General features: G+C 38.9%; 2 pseudogenes across 1 annotated transcript; one reads left to right on the plus strand and one right to left on the minus strand.

Annotated features, from left to right (window-relative positions):
- The first annotated feature begins 5,154 nt into the window (after positions 1 to 5,154).
- On the plus strand, positions 5,155 to 8,680 carry LOC148861946 (pentatricopeptide repeat-containing protein At4g39530-like; annotated as a pseudogene).
- Positions 8,681 to 9,547: 867 nt separating this feature from the next.
- LOC148861947 (cytochrome P450 monooxygenase 76AD131-like) lies at positions 9,548 to 16,901 on the minus strand (annotated as a pseudogene). Its single transcript, XR_016112361.1, has 4 exons — positions 15,601 to 16,901; positions 14,859 to 15,454; positions 9,976 to 10,078; positions 9,548 to 9,840 (listed from the first exon to the last, which is right to left on the minus strand). The product of XR_016112361.1 is annotated as a cytochrome P450 monooxygenase 76AD131-like (transcript).
- Between the last annotated feature and the right edge of the window lie 448 nt (positions 16,902 to 17,349).

The raw sequence follows: 17,349 nt of genomic DNA on the forward strand, positions 1-17,349 counted from the left end.
TAAATCGTGGTTGCATGGTATCATAGGAGTCACGTAACCCCTCTTGTTCCACATGCTTAAAGGGCAATTCATCTACAATAATCATTCTAGCAAGTTCTCTTCTACAATCTTCTTAGTCAAACTTGTAAGTTACAAGTATTGGTGTGGTGTCCGTGTCCCCCCTCTTTTACATTTTGATATGAAGACTCCAAAATTTTTTGATTCTTGTCTGCATTCAAAGGATACCTCTTACATCTAGTCAAGTGATTAATCAAGCAACTTGTACCACTTGCAATAGGACAAGCTAAGTCCTTACCACAATAGTTACATGATGCTCTTTGATCACTTATAACTTGACAATTTATCTTAGTGAAGTGATCCCACACCCAAGATTTTTTTTTTTCAAAAAGTAGAAGAAACACTAGCATTTGAATCAACCTCCATAATAAGTGGATTTGATGCATTGTCATCATTATTTTGAGGTTTAGGAGGGATATTTATGCTTGTGTTATTATCACCTATACTTAACATCTAATAAAGAAAAAGGATGAATAAGAAAAAGAATTAATAAGAATGAATAAGAAAAAGAATGAATAAGTATTAAATCTTAGCTTAAAGTTCTCTTCCATTCCCCCAAAGAATTGAAAAGAAATGAATAAGAAAAAAACTGAAATTTAGAGATGGATTAAATTATAGATAACAACATCATGTGATAAAGAAGGCATGTAAAGGTCTCAAAGAATTGTTCTAGTTCTCATTTCATCACATACTTTCAAATTAAAGAACCTTCAATACAAGAAATTAATCTCCATTAACATTCCTCATATTCTCATAATGAGTTTTATTTTATTTTATTTTCATGAAGTCTATAATTCCCTAAAACATCCAACCTCTCTTCTATAAGAAATACTTCACACTTTACATTCCCTAAAACATGAAATAATCTAACTTTCCAGCTTTAAAAGCAAAACGAACAAATCTGAAATCCCCCAGCCATGCAAACCAAAAAGTGCATGTTTTTATACATTTTTTAATCACATCATAAAAAATAAATAAATAAATAAAACCAGTTCTGACGATCTACATCTCTCGAATTTTAAACGTAAAAAGCACATTCATTATTGGCAACGATTCAGAAATTCTTTCTTTCTTATTTTTCCTTAGCAATGGCTTGTTTCCCATGTATGATCTATTTTATTCACAAATAATTGTTGAATTTTCAAGAAAACAAGGCCCAAAAAGAAATGTTTAAGAACCTATTTTTTCTTTTTTTCAAAGTAAAGACACAAAGCTTGTTCCATTTGTTTTGAGAAAACATATGTTCAAGAACATGTTTTCTTACTAATGTGGAAATTTTAGAAAGAAGAGAAACACAATTTACAAAGCAACTACTGAACTATTTAACTAAAAAATTTCGTAAGACTAAGAGATTAAGAGGTATCATTCGTATTTTAAACAAATTTCATATCAACTATTTTAACTCAAAATTATTTACCTACAATTGTTAAACTATAGAAGGGAGAAGAAAACCAGAGATCCAGATTCAGATTTTAGAGAAGGAGAAGAATGGGGGAGAAAGAGAACTGGACGACGGCGACGGCGACGGGGGAGAAAGAGAACTAGACGACGGCGACGGCGACGGGGGAGAAAGAGAACCGGCCGACGGGCAACGACAGTGGCGATGGGAGAGGAGAAAATGATCGACGGCCCGTCGATAGGAGCTAGGGTTTCTATCTGTTCTTATTTTCTTTCAGAAACAATAAGAGGGTTTTGGCATCTGGCCTGGACTCGAATGTTTGATCATTCAATCAATATTTTTTCATTTTCTTTAGCTATCATTTATTGGATTTGTTGCAACATGCTATCACAAAACTCTTTAAACTTCGAATGGCATTCAATGTCTTCGCCCTTTTCCGACTATGATTCATTTTCACCTGCCACGTTGTTGATTGATTCTTCCATCTCCATGTTGATGTCACTTGGTTCTCATCCTTTCAGTTCCTCCCCCTAGGTCGGGAGGTGAATGAATTTCTTGATCTATTGGGGTGCATCATTCTAGGCCAATGGCTCTTCATGCACTTAAGGCTTGAACTTTTCTCGGACCTCGATCTCCCTTTTATGGGATTTACTAGCAGTAAACCTCCTTAATAGGTAGCACTTTGGAGTAGGGTGTTTCACATGGCCATGATATACACAAAATGTTGGGTAAGCCTAGGTTTGAGATCCTCATAGCCTTTGGGTCTCTAAGAAGTCGTTCTGCTATCCAATCCTCCACTAAGGTCCTGTTCGTTTTTTGGTAAGTTATTTATCCGAGTAAATATAATTATTTGGGTAAATTTTCTTAGGAAACACTTATCCGAATAAATGCATTTTACCCATATTTTTTTATTTTCTAAATAAATAATGTAATGATCATTTTAGTCATAAAAATCCATTATTAAAAGGGTCATTTCTGTCTCATTCACAAGTGTTGACAATTTTCCCCCTAGGTATGAAAGTTATTTATCCACCCAAGAGATGGATATCACTTATCCAAGTAAGTGATACCCAAGAAAATAAACTTTCCCTGGTCCCTACATAAATATGAAAATAGAACATGGGGTTCTTGGTCAGTAAGAACCAAAATCCCATCGACCAACTTTCCCCCCTCTCAAAATCCAAAAAGAGAACACCCTTTAAGGGGATCAAGTTCTTTTGGGATAATGGGATTTACTAGCATCTCCTATGTAGGGCCGCTCCTTTTGCTTAAGACTACGGATCTCTTGCCCACAAGAACTCTGCACATGCCTACCCACAAATCACAATACATTACCCCCCGTGAATTGGGAATATCTCCCCTGCATAATATCAGGCAGAAGATGAGATGTTCTCCATGTGTGACTACGATAAACATGGACAGAGTTCTCGTAGGCAGGAGATTTGGACTCTTTGCTTAAGACATTCAATGGCATTTTTCGCCAGTGGTTGTTCATTAGGCAAAGGAATATCTCCCCTGCATAATATCAGACAGAAGATGAGATGTTCTCCATGTGTGGTGGACAGAGTTCTCGTAGGCAGGAGATTTGGACTCTTTGCTTAACACATTCAGTGGCCTTTTTCGCCAGTGGTTGTTCATTAGGCGAAGGAATGCAAATCAGTGAAGTTGGTTATAAATTTTCCAAATGTATCCAAAATTAGTACTGATATCATTTAGGCACAGTTGTACCAAGACATGTTCATCTTCGCCCCACACATGCTTCAAATCCAAACTCTTGGTGTGAAAATGCTATATGAGGTCATCGACCTCTTCATCTTCACCCCATTCCATGCATCCTAGATCAGTGATAGTGAGTTCTTCTTTTAACTCATAGAATTTGCCAAAGAAAAGAGACACCATTTCATTCCACGTCTTAATAGACCCAAGCTTGAGGTTGCAATACCAAGTGTATGTATGAGCATCGAAGGACTTGCTTGCATGTAGACAGGTCCTCAAATTCATAAAGTGTCTGATATCCATGCACGCTTGGTTTTTAAAACCGCACCGGATTGGACGATTGGACCTGAAAAATCAGGAAGGTGGCCGGTTCCATTTCCTCCCAAAACCGGATTTTCTCAAAAAAAACATTAATTTTGATCGACAAAACACTATAGTTAATTATTCAAACAGTTTTAACCATTTTTTATTTTTTTTATTTTTTTATTTTTTTATCAAAATGAACCAACCGTTTGACCTAATAACCGAACCCCTGAACGGTTTAATCTCTGGATCGGTTTTAAAAACCATGCTTGCACGAATTCCCTCCCTCTCTAGTGAACTTGGGGAACTAGGGTGCCTTATATTTGTACGGATGGGGTTTATTGTAGATTTCCCATGGGTGAGGTGGTAGTGGAACATCAAAGTCGACATCCTGTGTGTTCTTTATTTGTCCAATCATTGTCTACACCTCCTCCATAGCCATGAATTGCTTTTCGGTGTTGTTAGCATGCGTTGTTAAGGTAGGACCCCTACATTGATCCATTCCCTCAATGGGTCACCTTCACTCTACGATGGGGCTCCTAGCCATGATATAGGAGCCAATTGACCCTTTCATCTACGCCCCTTGTTGCAGTTTTGCCCTAGGGTCCAAGGGAACTTTGAAGGGTCGATTGATAAATAATTGTCCTAGAGTAGCGACCTGATGCTAGACAACTAGAAATGGCATGGCATCCATTGTTGTTAACGTTAAACATAGTGGTGTACCATCGGTAGGTTCAGTTCAAATTGAGGACCTAACCGATTATTTGGTTTTACCATTTCCTCTAACTAAATCGAATCGAATTATATTTTAGAACCAAATCATCCCTAACTGAATTTGGCTCTGTTTGATTTGGTTTTTGGTTCGATTGGACCATGATTCTACATAAATGACAAGCATAAGTGTTATTAATGAAAAGTTAAAATGGCCCTAAAACCCAAAGCATAATGATTTTAATTAATTAATTGTTATTAATTAAAAGTTAAAATGGTCCCAAAACCCTACGCCAATGGGGAATTGGTCAATTGGTCATTTTTAAAATTATTTAATGATTAATGAACAATTAATGACTAATAATCAATTAATAATGAGTCTAGGTTTTAATTAACTATTATTAATTGTTCATTGGGAAATATAATAATTAATTAACATAGAGTATTAAATAAAACATTAATGACTAAATAACAACACTAATTCAATTTTCGATTTGGTTTAGTTGAAATTCTCAATCAAACCAAACCGAAATTGAAAATCAATCTTTTAAAAAAATAAAAATCGAATCAAACCGATAAATTTATTAATCGAACCGAATTAGCTTATTCGGTTTGATTTGGTTTTCGGTTTATCAACCGAATTTGAACACCCCTACTTAAACATTGGATGCTATCTGATTCAGGGTATCCTCCTCATCACCTAGTGCCTTCTGATGTGGAATAAGATGCATGGAATAGTCTTGCAGGTTGATGCGAATCAGCCCATAGTACTTAGGGCTGGGTTTGGTTGGAGTGCAAATCTGAACCGTTGCAAATTTGTACTTCAGTTCAGATTTGTATTCGTTTGATTAGGTTTCAAAAATGCATCGATGCAAATTTGTATATATTTTCTTAGATTTGTACATATTACTTTTTAAAAAGGTTTTGAATTTGCTCCCATAATCGGTCGAAATAAATAGGTTTTGAATTTCTCCAAAACCCTCGAAAAAAAGAGAGATAGAGGAGACTGGAGAGGCGAGCGACTTTAAAGCTTCGCGAATCTCTTCTTCTTCTTCTTCTTCACATTCTTCTTCTTCACAGGCTTTAACCATTTGCTGAGGAGGAAAAATGGGAGTGATTCGTATCAACCAAACATTTGCGACGCGGGTGAGTCCATCTAGGGCATATTAACACGTTCTCAGGTCGTCTTCTCCGGTAGAAGCGATTCTCTGCTGAACTGGACAAATGCGGTTTCAGTTGGGGGATTGGAAACCTTCTCACAATTGATTGTGCACTGTTTGAACCATCTACGGCATGGACGATTTCTCAGAAGTTGCACCCCTACTTCGTTTATTTCCCTGAAAATTCAAATACCAGTTTTTTATCGAATACTAGAAACTGGACCAGGACGTGTTACTCAGGAACCTACAGATGAATCTTTTCGAACATGATCTTTGGGAATCGTTTCTGGCTTTCCTTCCCATTTCAGAGAGAAATCCTCTCTGCAAAACTGAATTGTAGAAATCTTTTCATTCATTTTAACAATTTCATTTCTGGGATTCAGAGAACAGTTCGCGCCATCAACAGCTTCTCCGACATTGAGAACCAGACCTCAGTTTTCCTTACAAGAGTGTGCTTCACTTTTGCAGCGTTTTAGTGATCTGAGAGATGCTAACAATGGAAAGTCAATTCATTCAATCCTCATCAAAAGCGGGCTACATCGAGATATCTTTGTACAGAACAATATTCTCTGTTTGTATGCTGCTTGTGAGGAGCTGATGAATGCTCGTCTACTGTTTGACGGGATGCCAGAGCCAAATTTGATTTCTTGGACAAGCATGATCTCAGCCTATGTACAATACGGTTACAATGACCTTGGTCTGCAGTTGTTTTCTCTTATGTGTCGTTCAGGGTTGTGGCCCAACGAGTTTGGGTTCTCAGTGGCACTCAAAGCATGTCGAGTTACAGGCAATTTGCTGATGGGAAAAGTTCTTCATGGTCAAACACTGAAATATGGCTTTGAATTGTGCTTCTTTTGTAATAGATCTATTTTCAATATGTATGTAAAATCTTGGGAAATGGATGATGCCCGTAAGCTCTTCAATGGAATCCCGCTGAATGAAAGATCCGAGGCCTTGTGGAATACATTGCTTGATAGTTGTGTTCAGGAATCAGAGGCTAAGGAAGCCAGTAACTTTTCATCAGATGATGCCCTCTAATGTATCACCGACATGTTTTACTTATGCTATTCTAATTAAATCATGCACAGACTTTTGGAATTTCTACCTGGTTAAGTATTTTCATGGCCATACTATTTAGGTAGGTACGCCTGTAAATGGATCGAATTCAAATTGAATCAGGATTCGAATTCAAAATTGATTATGAACACTAATATTTGAATTCGATTCGATATCTGACGGATATTAAATCTTTGAGTTTGAATTTGATTCGAATTCGACCGAAAAATCTGAAATTTTTAGCACAATCATTCTCTAATACTGTAATCAAATTAACTAGGGAAAAGAGGTAGGGGATGGCAGTAGGCATGGGTTCTCGGCGGCAGTCGTGGGTTGCAACACAAGAAGGTGATGTTGGCGATTCACACCGAGACTGGGAAAAGAAGATGATGGGTCCCGGCAGCAATCGCGGGTTGCAAGGCGATGACTGAGAAAAGAAGACGATGATTCTCAGTCTCATTGTCCCTGAAACTGAGAAAAGAAGGTGAATAGTGATGTGTCACTGAGACTGAGAAAAGAAGGTGAATAGTGATGGGTTCCCGACTTCCCGACAGTGATTCAACGTCTAATTGTCATTGAGACAGAGACTGAGAAAATAGAGAGAGAGAGAGAGAGAGAGAGAGAGAGAGAGAGAGAGGTGACGAGATGAGCGACGATGGCGATGAAGGGCGACGGACCGGCTATGGTTGCTCGGGCGGCGCCTAGCGACGGCAAAGGGAGTGACGGAGGTTAGAGGGTTAGGGTTTTACACTTTTAGGGTTTTGAGATGAGAGGGAGGGGGTAAGCAGGTTCAGGTTCAAATGAAATGAAAGAGTTCGATGAGATTTTCGAACTCATAAGTCATTATTCGTTATTTTTTATTTTCTTTTTTTAATCTTTATATTATATAATAATATATATATTATATAATATATTAATATATATATAATCATTTCGGATATTTATTGGATCGGACCAATGCATATCCGAATTTGATCCAATAATTTAATCGGTAAAAAAATGGTATTCGAATTCGACTGAATATCCGATTCGAACAATCTGAATTCAATTCGATTATGCTGAATCTCGAATTCGAATTCAGATTTTCGATTTCCATTTACAGGCCTAAAGGTAGGCTTGGATAACTATAATTTTGTTGGTGGAGCCCTTGTCGACACCTATTCCAAGTTGGGATTCCTGGAGGATGCCTATAAAGTGTTCCAGGAACTAGAAGAGAAGGACAATGTGGTCTGGAGTTCTTTGCTGGCCGGTTTCAATCAGAGCGGGGTTGCTAAACAAGGCCTGCATTTGTTTCACCAATTTGTCTCGGAAGGTGATAAGTTTGACCCTTTTATCTTTGCTAGTGCATTTAGTCTGTGTTCAAATATAGAGGTTACGGCAGTTGGTTCGCAAATGCATTGCCGTTTTATCAAGTCTGGCTTTGCATTGGATTCTTTTATCTGGAATGTCCTCATCAATATGATTGTTGGTACTGGGATGGTTTGTCATGCTTACAAATGTTTTCTTGAGGTCAGGCATAAGAGTGAGATATGCTTCAATGCCATGATTGCAGGTCTAGAACTGTTCTGTAAGAAGGAAAAGCTCTAGGACTGTTCTGTAAGATGAAGGAGCTAGGACCGGTACCAGGTCATTCCACAATAAGTTTTGTTCTCAGAGCCTGTGCTAATCTGCATAAGTTGTAAGAAGGCAGAGCTCTCCATTCTCATATTGTTAAAACACTTGTTGATTCCGACTCTAATTTTGGCACTGGGAATGCTCTTATTGATTTGTATGCTAAATGTGGAGTTGTTGAAGAAGCAATCATGGTGTTTAAAGAGATGGATGTTCCAAATGAGTTCTGCTGGATATGATCTGCTCTTCAAAGTTTGTAAAACCAAGTCAATCCACCTTCGTAGTTGTTCTTCAGGCTTGCACAAGACTTCCAGCACTGAACCTAGGGAAGCAGATCCATGGTTACATCATAAAAGCAGGATTCGAGTTGCATTCCTTTGTTGGAAGTGCTTTGATCAGCATGCATGGGATGAGTCCAATCAAGAGTGATATCTATGATGTTTCTTGGGTTTTCTCTTCCATGACTGAACGAGATACTGTTTCCCGGAGTGCCATTATCACAACATGGGAGCAACATGGTAGAAGAGACCGTTATATTTGCATTGATGGTGGGAGTAGCTGGTTGTTTTTATATTATTATTTTTTTATCAAGATGCCTGTTGTATGTCCATTGTATGCCCGGGCAGATTGTTATTTTTGATATTTGTTTAATGGTGGGAATAGCTGAAGCACCATTTGGTAGCAAAAAACAGTTGTATTTGCATTGATGGAAATACCAAACATCCACAAAAATTGTATTCTTATTTACATCTTTCAAAACAAATGAGTTGAGTGCAAAGTGGGTGTATAAATCTTGAATCTTACACTCACATGAACCAAACATTTTTATTTTACACTCTACAAATTTGCATTTGTTCTTCCAACCAAAAAAAATCCTGAGGGATAGATTGAGCTGATTTTTGTAGGAGTGGCCAAGGCTAAATTTTGAGGGGTGAAAAGAGCAGGGCCTTAAGTGAACAGGGAGAGGTGATTGGTGGAGAGAGCTATTGATGGTTTTTTTTTCTCCTCCCTTTTAAATTTTAATACTATTAATTGGGGATACTTATAGCCCCTTTCTCTACAAGTTGTCCCCAAACTTGAATGAATGTCAATTTTCATTTACACCCATTATGGGCCCTCAAGATAGTGTCTTTGGCCTATTCACCGTATATTATCTCCATTCTCGTACACTTCCATGTTTTGTTCGTAGGGTAATTGTCTGTCTCCACCTTCGTTCTAGGGCAACCAAGCTGCATTAAATACTCTATAATTAATATAAGGGAAAATAACTCTATAATTAATATAAGGGACAATAGTATATAAGTGCAATTTTTGGGCCCTATTATTAATAAAAGTAATATTTTAAAAAAAAATTTAAAAAATAAATTAACTTTTTAAAAATAATATCTATTAAAGACAAAATCACTATTCATCTTCTTCTTTTAATCTGTTTATCAGCGCCGCCCGCCTCCGCCTCAGACAACGTTGCAAAAGGTGGGCGGAGGCAAACCTGGCGGCGAAGCAAATTGTCCAAAAGCAACCATGCAAAGTATCCTTTCTCCTTCACACCCTCCTTGCATTCAAAAAAAAAAAACCAACATTCGTTCATTTCAGTCTTTTACATTAATGTTTTCCCAGTACCCATCAATCTGCTGTAGTTTCAATTTCAATGCAAGGATGAACTGAAAGGGGAAAAGAAAACACACAGAAATGAACGGAAGAATATTATCCCAACTCATTGGATGGCTCTTTGAAGGAAATAGAAATGGCGACGATGATAATCTATTCTCAAGTCATCTCAAAGGGCTTCCTCCAACGCCAATGTACTGTTGTCTACCTCTGAAACTCCTGACAAACAAATCAATTGAAGAAAATAATATATATCAGCAGCTTCTCCACTTGTGACCATCAACGTTTCATGATATACGGGAAAAATTAATTACAGAAAGAAACAGATCAACTGTACGTGAAAGTATAATTCACCATTCTCTGTAATATAAATGGTTGTATCATTGTATCGTGCCTTTACATAGAGCAGCATGCCTCAAATTCCTCTTCCGTATACATAAAGCCAATCCGAACCAGACTGTAAATTAATCAAACACATAATTAATCCATTTATTAAATAGAATGAGTTGATTGATCGATTAGTTGCTGATATAAAACCAATAGCTTTGGACCAATGGGGACACCGTTACGTTGCGATGTCAAAGTCACTCGAGAATCTGTAAGGTAGCTTGCGGGAACAGAGTTGGAGGTGGAAGCGTTGGCTGCATAAGCAACGGAGTTGTAATTTAATCCCAGGAAATCGAACGATCCCTTCACTGCAATGGACTGGTCTTGTGAGAATTTTGGCTACCGATTTCCCACGAGAGCTCGCATGCTGTCTGGATAGTCGCCATAGGTCAATGGGTAGGTGTACTTGTAATAAAAAATCATACTATTCCGCCGCAACCGCCTCCACCTCTGCCCACCTCCGGCAAAGCTCGCATGCTGTCTGGATAGTCGCCATAGGTCAATGGGTAGGTGTACTTGTAATAAAAAATCATACTATTCCGCCGCAACCGCCTCCACGTCTGCCCACCTCCGGCAACGTTGCCGGAGGCGGAGGTTGGCGGAGATTGCAGAGGTTTTGCCGGATGTGGCGGGGAGTGGCAGCAGACAACGGTGCTGGTGAACAGATTGCAAGAAAACTTGCAATCGGTTGGAGCTTAAAATTTTGACACATCATTTTGTGCTTAACTAGCCATCACTTACAACAGGTTAGAGTTTAAATGAAAATTGATAAAAGATATAAAAAAAATCTGCATTCTGCAACTTGCGAAAAAAACTTGCAGAGCAAAGATCTGTGACGACTCAAGATCCTAACTCTAACTCATTTGGCAAGTTGCCAACACCGACCAAGTTAATGAACTCACTGATTTCTGTCCAAAAATCCCTAATACCACTTTTTGGTATTAAAATCTGAAACCCAAGAATCCTTTGAAAATATAAAATTTTGAGAGCCTATCATGAAAGAAAATCCTGTGCATGACAGCGTGACTGCTTGAACATATTTTTCTTGAAAAGATATCTTCGGAGAATTAGAACTATTGTTTTCCCTTTCAGAAGCTTAGTATGGAGGAAGAAGAAGACGCACCGTGTCTTGCAAATCCAAAGCCAAAATTGGGTTAGTATTCCCATTAATGGCTGGAGGAGCAAGGCTTGAGTTGCGTTTGGATTGAAAATGTAAGCATTTTTCTTGCAAATCCAAAGCCACAATTGAGGAAGGTTTTGTCTTCTCATTAATGGTTGGGGGAGAAGGGTTCGAGTATGAGAACATCAATTTTTATTTAAAAATATTTTTATCAATCATAACCAGTAGTAAAACTTCAGCCGGTCGCTGGTGATGACCAGTCTAGCACCGAAAGACGTGTCAAAATTTTAGTGGACTCAAAAGAAAATCCCTTCGAGTCCAAACGCATTGAATCCAAAGTGAACTGCAACACCTTGCTACTCATCAAACCTATCCCTATCTTTACAACTTCCCACACTAGCCCTAAGAAGTAGTCAACCTATTCCTTGTTAGCACCTTTTGGGAAGGGCCCTACGCCCTGCCAAGGAAATTAACTTACTTTGTCATAGTCCTGTTCATGGGCCGAGCTCGGGCAGGGCTTTCACTCTTCATTAATAGATTTTTTCAAGACCTGAGCCCAAGCCCGGCCCGACCATCAGGCCTACAACTTGGGCCTGAGCCTAGCCCATATAAAAATTTGAAGTCTGGGCTTGGGCCCAAAGTCTAAAGCTCATGCCACTACTATCGCTGAAGTGATTGAGAAAGAGAGAAATTATAAAGAAAAAAATAAAAAATGTATATATTAAATTACTAACATATATTATAATAAATACTATATATTTTATATTATATAAATCAGTTGGACTGGGCTTTTTTGACAAATCCCAAGCCCGGCCCGAAACAACCAAACTTGGTGTTTTGGACCCAAGGTCAGGCCTGTACGCCTAACTACTTGTCCAAGCCCGACCTCAGGCCGGGCCGTCGGGCTACACGGCTCATGAACAAGTCTACTTTGTCAATCACACTGGGTCATTCAAGCTAACTACCTCTTTACCATCAATCACGTGCCATTGGTTGTTACGTCTCATTAATTAATTGGGAAGGGCATTGTCAAGCAACTACAAAACAGACATTCTTAGAGATGCGTTCTTCACAAATGATCAAACACCGAGCCTAGAGTGAACAAATCTACATCAATTCTTCAAAATCACTAAAATCAATATACAAACATCAATACTTTGAGAAACAAAAGAAACACACAGACTCTCATCTTCACTAAATTAATTTGACCATTAATCAGAGGTTGTTTGCATTATTGAGTAGATTCAAAGACTTCAAATACCTTGTATTTTTTTTTATTATAAATTTATTTTTATAATTTGTCTCCATACTTTGTAATAATCCAATACATGAAATTTGTATCGGCAACATGTTTTGGAAAGAAGAAAAAGAGAGGAGAGAATGACATGTTTTGAAAATTTAATCAACAGTTGAGAACAATTCAGTCATTTAAGTTTTATCAGTTGGAGTTAAGGTTTAAAAGATATGTACAAGTTGATTTTGAATGTTCTAAGGTATATACAAATAGTTTCCCAGATGTAGAAAATATATGAAAGTAATTATCGCTAATAATAATAATAATAATAATAATAATAATAATATAACACATGAAACTAGTGTGGGTCCAATCCATTTGTGTCTATCTTTACATCATAGAGGTCCTAAGGCTACGGGATCCCAAAAAAGATTGAACAAAATAATTATAGGCGGGAGCAGTGAAAACAGCTGAAGGCTGAATTAAAAGACTTATTGCTTTACTTTTTAATTAGTGGATAAAATAATTAAATAATAAAATATTTAAAGGTATAGTGATATGCCCACTTTCAGCTTCAGCCATCAAATAGTCTACAACAATTTATATTCATTAAAAGACAAAGCAATAAAAGCCTTTCAACTACTTCAGCTGTTATCAAACGGCTCCTTCATTTCAAGCTTACCATAAGGTTCAAAATATCGACACGTATAAGCCTGCATTGGCCAATACACATCGTTTTAGGACCCCTCCGATATGCCCCTACAGTGGGTGTATCGGGGGGGGGGGGTCTAACAGTTCAGGGGGTGGAGCCCTAAATCGGCCCACCCGAACCGGTTGCATTAAAAAAAAAGCATCAAAAAACAATATTTTCGCCCAATACACCCCTACCAATGTATCAGATGTATCGATATTTTGAACCTTGACCATAGGGAGTGTTTGGTAATAGTGATTTTGCATAGCATTTGTCTCACAATTGTGAGGCAGATTTGAATTGAACATACAAATTGTTATTTCTTCTTAAAACTTTAAATTTGATGTTTTCCACACATGCAATTTTCTACTTGAAACTATGCCCATACATGATGTGACACTGACAAAACATATTTCTAACGAATTTGAATCAACCCAAAACACAATAATAATTAAACGCCATTCTATACTATGAACATTTGGATTCACTCCATGGCTGAAATGGTATGGAACCGCCACCCATCTAGAATTGAACATTTGGATTCACTCCATGGCTGAAATGGTATGGAACCGCCACCCATCTAGAATAGAAACATGGGAGTGATGAGCCTCCCATGTTCAATGAACAAGACATGATTTATACATACCCAAGATAAGGTTATTCTAGCTACTTTTTAGGGGAGAGAGTGAAGGTGTTAAGCACCCATCTCCCATACTTAACATGTAGTACCATTCCCCTAATTAGTAAAGAAATAATAAGAATCAAAGGAAACAAAACCTATTAGATTTCTAACAACCTTACCCATCAAAGAGGATAGTCATGGTGGCTTGTTTCCCAAGTATTTCCACCCTCTCATTCTCTTTTTTGGGTAAAAGAAACCTTTAAATGAGCAAAGGATTAGGCAACTACATGCATCCTCCTTTATCTAAGGTTCCCCCATTCTTACTAATCTACATTTACGATAAAAAAATCATAAAGCAAAATAATCAAATAAATAAGACAACAAACTAATTTAAATTATAATTTGACACGAAGATAAAGCACCATTAAACACATTCTAACATTCAAGCAAAAGATCCAAAATGTATATTCACTTAAGTAGACAAATCCAAATTTGAATAATATGAGAGAGAAGAAATTTCAGCAATGATGTTGATTCTAATTAAGTTAAGTAACTACTAAATAGAATGCTATCCTAATCAACCAACAAACTATTCTAATGATTTTTACACCTAATAACTAGGAAATTAACCAACAAGAATGCCAAACACCATCCAATTAACAAAATAATCACGGCTGAAATGAAAAAAAAGAAAAGAAAAGAAAAACACCTAGATCATTAGGAAGATTTAAGAAAACAAAAAAAAATCATTATAATAAAATAAAAAATAAAAATAAAAAAGGATGAGGTGAGAGGCTCACCTCTTTGTGGCCTTTTGACAAATACTTGGTGTTCAAAGACCTTATGCTAATCACTGCAACCAGCCAACCACCCATCTTGTTTTAGTTTCTTGAAAATTATTGCATTGGGCTTATTTTGTTGTTCATTTCTTTTATACAACATAGATCTGAGCTGAGTACTCTCAATTCGATCAAGAACAGAACGGAATCTTCTCTGCATATATATATATAAACTTTATTGCATTTCAACACAAGTTATATATATATATATATATATATATATATATATATAAACTTTATTGCATTTCAACACAAGTCAAGGTACAGCTGGCCGGAGAAAAAATTTATACCAAAGAAGACGACGATGAAACTAACATCCGGCATAAAGTTTTGGATCAGATAACCTTGGCGTGGGGACTGCGACAAGAGGTGTGGCCTTCTTTAGCGCAGTCCCAAACTTCTCAGTAAGTAGAAGCTTTGCTCCCTTCGGCATTTCCCAGTTGAACGAATGCAACAGCGATGCCAATGCATACATAACCATCCTCTCTGCCGTTGCTATCCCTGCACATATCCTCCTCCCGGAACCAAACGGGAAGTAGCTCAAATCCTTGCCGGTGTAATCCCATTTCCCATCAATCAAGAACCTCTCGGGATCAAACGTCAAGGGTTTGTCCCACAACGCAGGGTCTCTATGGATTGCTCACGCATTGACGAAGACTCTGGCGCCCTTGGGGACCATGTAACCCCCAACAGCGCACGAAGAGCTTGGGCAATGGGGGACTAACAGTGGCAGAACCGGGTGTAAACGTAGCACTTCTTTCATCACGGCTTGCAAGTAGTGTAGCTTGGGAAGGTGAGACTCTTCGACTATGTTGTCTTTACCCACCACTCTCTCCAGTTCTTCTTGGGCTTTCCTCATCGTTTCTGGTTTGTTCATCAGTTCGGCTATTGCCCACTCTACCGTGTTTGAAGTCGTTTCCGTCCCACCAACCACCATGTCCTGTTCGGTCAACGATATGATTGATCAGTCTGATTACAAATATAAATGCCCAACAGAACAGAGTTATCTTCAAAGTGGTGAAATATTGGTAAGGATGAACTGGATATCATTTTAAATCTAGCTAGATTAATTAAGTAAAACCATACCATGAGTAAGGCCTTGATTTGATTCATTGTGAGGGAGTTCTTAGCATCTCCTTGGTCCTTGAGATTCAATAGGAACTGCAGAAAGTCATGGCCCTCCTCTTTATCTTTTTCGTCCATGATATTCAGCCGTTTATGAATGATGGAATCAAACATTCGATCAAACTGCGAGGCCAGACCCTTCATCTTCCTCTCCACGCCTTGCAGATCGAAGCGGGCCAGAATACGAAAAAAATCGGAAACATTGGGCACACCCAGTAGCGTTGTCATCTCGCTAATCGCTTGTCGGAACTCTGCGCCGAGACGAGACCGCTCCTCCCCCTTGATCGTAACGCCCCACAGCATGCTCGTGATCAGATTGAGCACGGTCTAGAACATCTGCTCCCCAATATTCACCTGGGAGCCAGTCCTGGAATACAGGTATTCCACGGTCCGGCGAACCTCCCGCTGACGAAGGCCATAGACGGCGTCAAGAGTGGCAGTGCCGAGCATCTCACGCACGCACACCTTACGCAGAAATCGCCACTCTGGACCATATGGAGTCCATAAAACATCAAGGCCCCCATACGTAGCCGCCCGGCCTGAAGCCGGTACGTCACGGTTGGCAAAGGTGGTGTCGTGGTCTTTGAGCACTTCCTTAGCCAACGACGGTGAGGTAATCACAATGCCCAACTTCTTACCTAGCTGCAATTTCGTGATGGGGCCATAGGTCCGAGCCAGCTCGGCGAAATAGACGTGGAGTTCCGGCCGAAGGGAAAGGAGGTTTCCGACCAGGGGCAGGCCTCGTGGGCCGGGCGGCAACGGGAGGTCTGCTTTCCTTGATTTCCTGGTTAACCATGCGTACCAGGAGATGGAAAGGACCACCAAGGAAAGTGTGAGCACTGCTCGGGCGTATTCATCTCTGCGGTTGCTCACTTGCCACCACAACCGCAACGCATCAGGAACAGGAAGGGAGCCCATAAGATGAGAGTGCAGTGTGTGGGTTGGGCGGCAAAAGGAGACTGAAGAAATAAGGTAACTCTGCCACCAAGTACCGACGGGCGACGGTTGAGCTGCTACCGGTAGAGATGAAGAAGCAAATTTATACATAAGTTTTTCTTTTCTTTTTTTTTTTTGGTTAGCAAAATAGAAAATACAGAAGATAAATTAAAAATAAAAAAGATTATTATAAGTTGAAAAAGGGAAAATCTCAGTCCAGGTACACGAAGGGGTGCGAGAAATTGCCACGTTATATTTTATTAAATCGGATTTCCTCCTCACACCCGTTGCAACTTTTTTTGACAGAACACCTCTTGCAACTTGGATTGCTAAAATCTCCCATCTCAATGAAAACATACAAATATGAATATCTTCCTCTCGTGTGGTGATTCGACATATAAGTAACAGCCCATGTGGGTCAGCTCTCTCGCCACATGACAGCTCGCTACAATGCGAGCTCATCCGAGTATGCTAAAAGGGAACACTCCAACCTAAGTTTATCCCATCTTGCGAGTTTGGACAATTAGCTTGCTTCAATCCTTAGGTAAGAGGACCGCCTCAAAGGCAACCTTAAGCGGAATCACCTTGATACACCTCCAAAAGCTTGCTACAAGGCAGCTCGCTATGGGATAGCTCACTATAAGGCAGTTCGCTATGGGATAGCTCACTATAAGGCAGCTCGCTATGGGATAACTCGTTATTGAGCAACGCGGCGTTTTTAGGAAGCTTCTTATTTGATAAGACCATACCCGTCAGACTGCACCACGTCTCCTA

The sequence above is a fragment of the Nelumbo lutea genome, chromosome 4 (assembly GCF_056320005.1).
Source record: "Nelumbo lutea isolate HS-2025 chromosome 4, American lotus-T2T, whole genome shotgun sequence".
NCBI lineage: Eukaryota > Viridiplantae > Streptophyta > Magnoliopsida > Proteales > Nelumbonaceae > Nelumbo > Nelumbo lutea.